This window comes from Sus scrofa, chromosome 8 (genome assembly GCF_054392235.1).
Source record: "Sus scrofa isolate SSC_HxYL_T2T_F1_AM1 chromosome 8, Sscrofa_HxYL_maternal_Yorkshire_Landrace_v2.0, whole genome shotgun sequence".
Lineage (NCBI taxonomy): Eukaryota > Metazoa > Chordata > Mammalia > Artiodactyla > Suidae > Sus > Sus scrofa.
The window spans coordinates 58,449,613-58,457,500 of record NC_139390.1 but is presented as its reverse complement, the minus strand read 5'-3'; positions in this window follow the sequence as shown (position 1 = coordinate 58,457,500).

The following is a 7,888-nucleotide window of genomic DNA, read 5'->3' as shown; positions in this document are numbered from 1 at the left end:
GTGACCCTCCCCCAACTCGGAGGGGGGAGGCACAGGCCGCATTAGGCAAAAGAGCAGCGCTTGGCCCCCACCGCGGGGGCCAGCGCACCCCTCGCGCGAGGGCGGCTCTTGCCCACACGCTGTGGCAAGTAGCGCCGGCAGCTACTGCCCTGCAGACTTCAGGAGGGGCGGCGGCTGGGGGGTCCAGGTACCCCAAGGCCCCCCTCTCAGATCGCTAGAGAAGGCTTTCTCACCGAGGGCGCGTCGTGCCCCACACACCATCGCTCGCCCCTTCGGGGACCCACGGGAGTGGGAACACTCCCAAAAAGTGGGAAGTCAGAAGGGGGGGGGGTCTGCGGTATGGGTAAAGCACACAGCCCATGTGAGCGTCCACGGTCAGAGCCGGGAGGGCAAGAGTCTGTGCTGCCACCAGGCTTGCCTTTCAGACTTTTCCACGTGGGTGGAGGGATGCCACGTCCGGAAAGCCAGACGGGGACCCCCCCTTCACATCTCCCGGCCCACCGCGGTCGCTCTCACGACCACATGCAGCCTTCCCGGTCAAGGGAGAAGCATGGGGCGTGCCACTCAAGGGCCAAGGGCTGCCCTCACTGGCACACAGTGAGGGAGACCCATGACAAGGGGTCCACCTGAGCCCCTCCCGGGGAGGGGACACAAGCTTCCCCTGCCTTACCGTCTCGACCCCCTCCCCTGAGCTTTAGGAAGCTGCTCGTGGGGCACGCCACCACCACAGTGGGGACCCGAGGGGACTCACCGCTGGGAGAGGAAAACGACACCACCGCTCGGCCTCGGGCATCTGACAGGCAACCCGGAGTACTCCAGGGGCACCACAGAGGACCAGGGGAGGCACGCTCACGCACCCGCAGGGATGCGAAGCATGGCAGCGAGGGAGGCCTCCCCCCACTTTGGGGAGGGACCGCTCGCAAGGCACACGCCAAGGAGGCAAAGCGAGAATGCCTGCTGCGTCCCAAAGGACCCAGGCCCCCCCCCCCGACTGACACCCGAAGGCAGCAGGGCGGGAGACCAGAGGTCAGGCTGGAGGCCGCACCCCTGCCTTCCCCCACACCACCCGCAGGTGGGGGAGGAGCAGCGAGGGGCCCGCGACAGAATGAGAGGCGCGGCCCAACTCACCATGAGCGGCCGTCCCTCACCTGGCGCGGCTTAAGCCCAAGCCCAGGAGAGCGCCACATCACCACATCGATCAGTCCTGGCAGAGCCAGGGAAGAGCCCAGAAGAGGGGAGGGAGGGAGGGAGGGAGGGAGGGCCAGCAAAGACAATCACCACGGGGGCCTGCTTCAGCTTCACCGGCCCCCCCTCCTCCTCCTCCTCCTCCTCCTCCCCTTCCTCTCTCAGGGGAGAGACAGCGGCTGACAACCCCGGGAGGGAGAATGCCTGACACGTGGCACGGAGCCAACAGGGTGGGGTTGTTCCAGCCGAGCCGCCGGGTGCCCGCAGCAGGGAGGCACACAGGGTAGAAGACCCCACAGGGCCACGCGCCCTGCCGCCCTCGGGTCAGCCAAAGACCGGAGGGGACACCGCAGCATGGGCCAGCTGGATGCACAAGCGAGAGCCGGCGCACAGGCCCAGGCGAGCGGCCCCCACGCGGGGTGCAAAGGGCAGGGTCAGGCCTTGGACAGCAGCCGAAAGCCCAAAGCCCCCCACGTGCATCCAGAGGCCCAAGGTCTCCAGCGACAGGCGCTGAAGAGGATCGTGTCAGCATCTACCTGGTGACAGAAAAGGCCTATTTCGGCCGCGAAAAATGTCCATGCCCAGCAGCGGGGCCCACCCACAGGACGTGGGGGTATCCCCGGAACCCCCATCCGGACACTTGTCCCCCAGCCCTGCCCTAGAGTCGCCAGACCCAGCGCTCTCAGGGCCATCTGGTCGACCCGGGGAGCGTGACCGCAAGGAAGGGACAGGGACAGGAAGGAGGTGGAGCCGGCCGGCCAGCCGGGGAAGCCCTTCCCGGCTTGCCCACGCGGGCAGGTATCGGTCTGTCCGGAGCTCCAGACGGGGACTTGGCTCCCCCAAAATCCAGGACACACCATCCAGCTCAGGCCGGTCCCCACCTCCCGACAGATCGACCGACCGACAGGGAAACACTCCGAGGGCGGGGGGGCGGGGGGGGGGGGAATGAGAGCGTGGGAAACGAAGTCTTGTCCAACGACCGGGACCCTACATGGGCACGCCTCAGGCCCAGGTGCACCCTTCCCGGCCACACCCGGGAGCAGGGGGCCGGCGGGGTACCATCCACCATCTCCGGATCCATCAGGACTTGGAAAAAAAATGTTTCCACGGAGGCGCCTCCGACGAACGGACCCCGCGAAGGAAGGCGCCGGGGCCCGAGCCACCCTTTCCGCTCCACCCCTCACGGCTTGTGCCGGTCTAGACCTCGTCAGTACGACTCCGCACGGGCCGGCGGTAGCCATCAGTCGGGGGGCAGGGGGGGAGGGACCCATGCCGGCATGACGACCGGGAAACAAGCGTGCCGGCCACCGAGCCTGTCGCGCCCTCCAACGCCCTCACAGCGCACAGCCCGGGCCGCTCCTCACTTCGGGGATGAGAGGCTGGAGGGACGGCGGGCGGGAGTCATTCACGCTCCAAAGGGCGACCCGGGACAAGGCCAGGCCACCCGAGCACAGGCAGTCCCGGGCGCCGCACACCCTCTCCCCTCGCTAGGGAGGCGGCCCGGCCCAGGCCTGGTCGGTCCCCGGGGCCGGAGCGGCAAGAGCGGATGCTGGTCGACCCGGCCAGGCGGCCCCAGAACCTGCCTGGGGAGCGCGGTGACAGTCACTCCCTCACAGGCCTGCACGCCCAATCTCCGGTGAGAGAGGGACACTCCCAGGCCTCTGAGCCACCGGAGCTGTCGCCGCCAGTGTCGCCAGCCTCCCGGAACTCTGACTCAGGCCGGATGGCTGAGTCACATCCCTCGCGAAGGTCCCCAAAGCTGCAGAGGGAAGGGACGATATAAAAGCGGACACTAGATGGCACGCGACAACCGCCACCAACGTCACCAGGACAGATCCGGAAGGCCGGCCGGCCGGCGGCGACACAACGACACAGCGCCGGCCACCCAAATGCCCGAGCTCTTCCCGGGGCCGAGGCGCCAGGCGTCCTGCACGACCGCGAGGCTTCCACTACGGAGCTGCCTCCTGGCAAGGCACTGCGTGGCGTGATGGCAGCAGATGGAAAGAGGGGGGCGGCGGCGGCGGCGGCGGCGGCGGCGGGGAAGGAGCTGGGAAGAGGTTCTCGCTGTTGCCTAGAAGGAGCCGCGCTCGCTCCCCCAAGCATGTCCCTTCCTGGGCTTGGGAATTCCAGAGAGAAGCCGGCGCGGTGAGGGTGGCACTAGCGAGAGAGATCTCAGGTTCCCCTCCACCTTCTCTTCTCTCCCCCACCCCCACCCCACCTCCCTGCACGGAGCTGGAGGAGGGAGGGAGAGAGGGAGGGCGGGAGGGTAGGCGGGGACTGGCAAAAACGAAACCCGGCAAGCTCTCGGAGAACGACAACGCAGGAGTCGGTATACCTGCCACCCTTACCGACGGAGACGGTCTGTCAAAAGCAGACAAGCAAAGCCCAGAAGCTTAGGAAGGGAGAGAAGGATACAGTCGATCCTAGGAAAGTGGAAATGAAAATCTCTCTCTGCATAGACTGAGACAAAGTCCAAAGAGAACAAATGGCTGCCTGGGGCAAATGCTCTGGTGGTCAGGTCATAGAAACATGGATTTCAGCATGACTGACCAACCACAACGGAGGGAAAGTACAACGCAACACTATGAGTGTGTGTGTATGTGTGGGGGGGTGAACTGAAATCTCATCCAAAACAAAACAAAACAAAACAAAAAAAGGAAAACAACCCCCCCCCCAAAAAAAACCCAAAAAACAACAACAGATGAAGAAGAAGAAGGAAGCCCACGACCAACAGGGTCAAGGCTCCTGCTTTCTCACCGCGGTGGCTCTGGTTGCCCCTGTGTGGTGCAGGTTCCATCTCTGGCTCAGGAAAAACTTCCACTTGCTGCCCGTGTGTGTGGCCAAAAAGTAAAACATAAAGCTGAAACAGGAGGGAGAGGGGGTGGAGAAAACCCGAAACAAACAATAAACTTTGCAAGTCTCAGGATTGCCATCCTGGGGTAGTGGAAACAAATCCGACCAGGAACCATGAGGTTGCAGGTTTGATCCCTGGCTCACTTGTTGGGTTAAGGATCTGGCATTGCCGTGAGCTGTGGTGTCTGTCACAGACGCGGCTCGGATCCCGCGTGGCTGTGCCTGTGGTGTAGGCCGGCAGGTAAGGCTCCGAACTGACCCCTAGCCTGGGAACCTCCATGTGCTGCGGGTGTGGCTCCCCCCCAAAAAAAAACCAGAAAGAGAGAGAGAGAGAGAGAGAGAGAGAAGGAAAGAAAGAAAGAAAGAAAGAAAAGAGAAAGAAAGAGAGAGAGAGAGAGAGAGAGAGAGAAAGAAAGAGAAAGAAAGAAAGGAAGGAAAGAGAAAGATAGAGAGAGAGAGAGAGAGAGAGAAAGAAAGAAAGAAAGAAAGAAAGAAAGAAAGAAAGAAAGAAAGAAAGAAAGAAAAAGAAAGGAGAAAGAAAGGAAGGAAAGAGAAAGAAAGAAAGAAAAGAAAAAGAAAGAGAGAGAGAGAAAAGAAAGAAAGGAAGAAAGGAAGGAAGGAAAGAAAAAGAAGGAAAAAGAAATCCATCTCGGAGTTCCCGCTGTGCCTAGGTCACAGCTGAGCCTCAAGTTCGATCCCTGGCACAGGAAAGGCAGTGCAGCAGGAAAAAAAAAAAAAAAAAAAGAACAACTCCATCTTGCTGGTTGGGCAGGGGAGATGCAATTGCCGGATGACATTCCACAACTCTGCCAAACTGGCAAAACCACGACGCACTTAGTACAGGAGTCATTGAAGACATGGATGTGAAAGCATCTTCTTGCTATCGATTCATTTCCCACAATCCCAGGAAGAGCCATTGGAACAGGGCTCCCATTCTTGGCACGATATCTTTTCTATGTGTGGGTGGACGCATCTTTTCTCATGGTTGTTTTCCTTTTGACCAAATTTAACTTCAGCCTCCACCATGTCATCTTTTGGGCTCTCAAGCCTGCCATGAGAATATGGTCACCAAAGTCCTCGCCCAGAGGCACCTTTGCCCACCACCAGTGCCGCCGTCTCCCCCCACCTCCTCCTCCTCCTCCTCCTCCTCCTCCTCCTCCTCCTCCTCCTCCTCCTCCTCCTCCTCCTCCTCCTCCTCCTCCTCCAACCCCCGCCAAGCACCCCCCCCCCCCACCCCGCTTTGTATTGTTCAGCTGTCTTGCACTGGTCTCTCACACGGTGGCGGTGTGGTCCTATGCATGATTCCCAACCACATTCAAGTGGACTTCCGGGATCATCATTTTCTGTTTCCTAACTGCACTTTCGTCGTTCTTAGGAGGTTTGCTTCCCTTCCCCCCCCACCCCCCCCCCACCCCGCGCGCGCGCACGCTTGGTGTTGAATCGGAGCTGCATCTGCTAGCCTGAGCCACAGCCACAGCAACGGCGGGATCCGAGCCACATCTGAGACCTTATGCCACAGCTCGCGGAAAAATGCCAGATCCTTAAACCCCTGAGCGAGGTCAGGGATCAAACCTGCCACCTCGTGATTCCTAGTCCGATTCGTTTCCGCCGCGCCATGACAGGAATTCCTTCCTGTGTTCTTTTGGGTCATGGTTGTTTCCAGCTCCACAGAATTCCTCCCCGTGCTCATGTGACATCTGGGATGTGGCGGGTTGGGGGGGGGGGGGCAAGGTTTCGTTCCCCTACAGTCATGCCTTGAAAAAAGTCGTGTACAACGTTTCACATTCCAGATCCAGAAGCTGAATCCGCAGCCGGTTCCATCTCATGAAACCGATCTCCCAGCCCAGGAAAACCAAAGGTCGTGGTTGGAGCCCGTGATAAACCCCAGGTCTGAGTCCCGAGCACTGCTGCTCAGGGAAGATTTCGAGGTGTCAGGGTCCAAGGATCCTCCTGGGCACTTGGAAATGTCTCCGATGTGTGCAGGCAGGCATGAGGATGAGAAGGGGCTAAAGAGGGGCAGAGGGTGGTGATCTCTTGTCGGTGGATGTCAAGGGTTGGCGCTTCCTTTTGTGGATCTCCCGGAAAAGTCAAATGTGGGAGAAAAACTGGACCCGTGAGTTCGAGGAGAGGGATGGCCAGAGAAAACCAGAAGAATTCCATCTGCCGACCATTGGGTAGGTAGGAGGGCAAAAACCGAAACCTCGAGCATGACATGAACAGAACCACATGCTTCTAGCCACCCATAAACCCCGTAAGATAAGATCGTTTCTGCTGAGATACCCTCTCCCTCCCCCCACCCACCCAGGGCGAAGGATCCCTGGGTGGTGGCAGAGGGGCGGCAGCAGTCAGTGGCAGTGGCGGCGGGCATGGAACTTCCACAGGCCCTGGGGACACACCCCCCGCCCCCAGAAACCCCTAGAAGCTTGGAATTCTGATGTCTGTGGTGTGATGACCATAAACACTGGCTTTTGTGCCATGTCTGCTAGAAGATATGGTTTCCATGACAAATAAAGTGATTTTTAGCAAGTTTTTCTCCACTTGAGATGTATTGAAAATACGTCTTCATTCAGGGGGAGGTAGGTGTAGGTGACAGACGTGGCCGCTCAGCTCAGATCGGGTGATCTGGCAGGGCATAGCTCTGGCTGAGGTGCAGGCCAGCAGCTACAGCTCCGATTCTTCGACCCCTAGCCCAGGGAACTTCCATATCCCAAGGGTGCACTCCTAAAAAACAAAAAACAAAATGAACAACACACAAAGAGGGAGCATCTCATCGATGGCAGACCAAATTCCAATGTATATGTATACGTGTACATAGGTATGTACGTATGGATGTGTGTGTGTATGTGTATATTATCGAGAGAGAGAGAGAGAGAGAGAGAGAGAGAGAGAGAGAGAGAGAGGATTTTTTAGAGCCATAACTGTGGCATACGGAAGTTCCCAAACCAGGGTTCGAACCGGCATACATGGATACTAGTCGGGTTTGTTACCACTGAGCCACAACAGGAACTCCCCACATTCCAATATTTAATGAGAAAATACATTTTTGATGCTTTAGGCAACCCTGCAAACACCCTTATTTAAGTGACTGGACTTAACAAAAAGGAATCCCTAGCACCTAGTAACAGAACAAAGATAAAGAAACACAAGGCAGGAATTCCCGTTGTGGCTCGGTGGAAACGAACCCGACTAGCATTGACCCCTAACCTGGGAACCTACAAAATGGCACATGTGAAGCCCTAAAAGAAGACTACACACACACACACACACACACACACACACACACACACGGCACAGACAGATGCGAAAGGAAAAGAAAAGGAAGGAAAAAAGAAAAGGGAAGAAAGAGAGAAATGAACAGGCAGAGCAAGCCATTGTGAATGATCTCTAGGGACAGATATTTTTCTCCAAGCATAATTTTATTTTTCCCCAAGTGATACCAGACCTTCTCTCTCTCTCTCTCTCTCTCTCTCTCTCTCTCTCTCACACACACACACACACACACACTCTCCCTCCCTCTCTCTCTCTCTTTGAAAAAATTTATGTATTTAGTGGAGTTCCCATTGTGACTCAGCAGGTAGGAATCTGACTAGCATCCATGAGAGTGCTGGTTTGATCCCTGGCCTCGCTCAGTGGGTGAAAGATCTGGCATTGCCCTGAACTGTGGTGTAGGTTGCAGACACAGATCGGACCTGGTGTTGCTGTGTCTGTGGTGTAGGCCAGTGGCTCAAGCTCTGATTCCCTAGCCTGGGAACCTCCGTGTGCCGTGAGTGCCACCCGAAGAAAGCAAGGGTAAAAAAAAAAAAAAAAAAAGAAACATAAAAACCTGGATTGGGGAGATCCCATTGTGGCT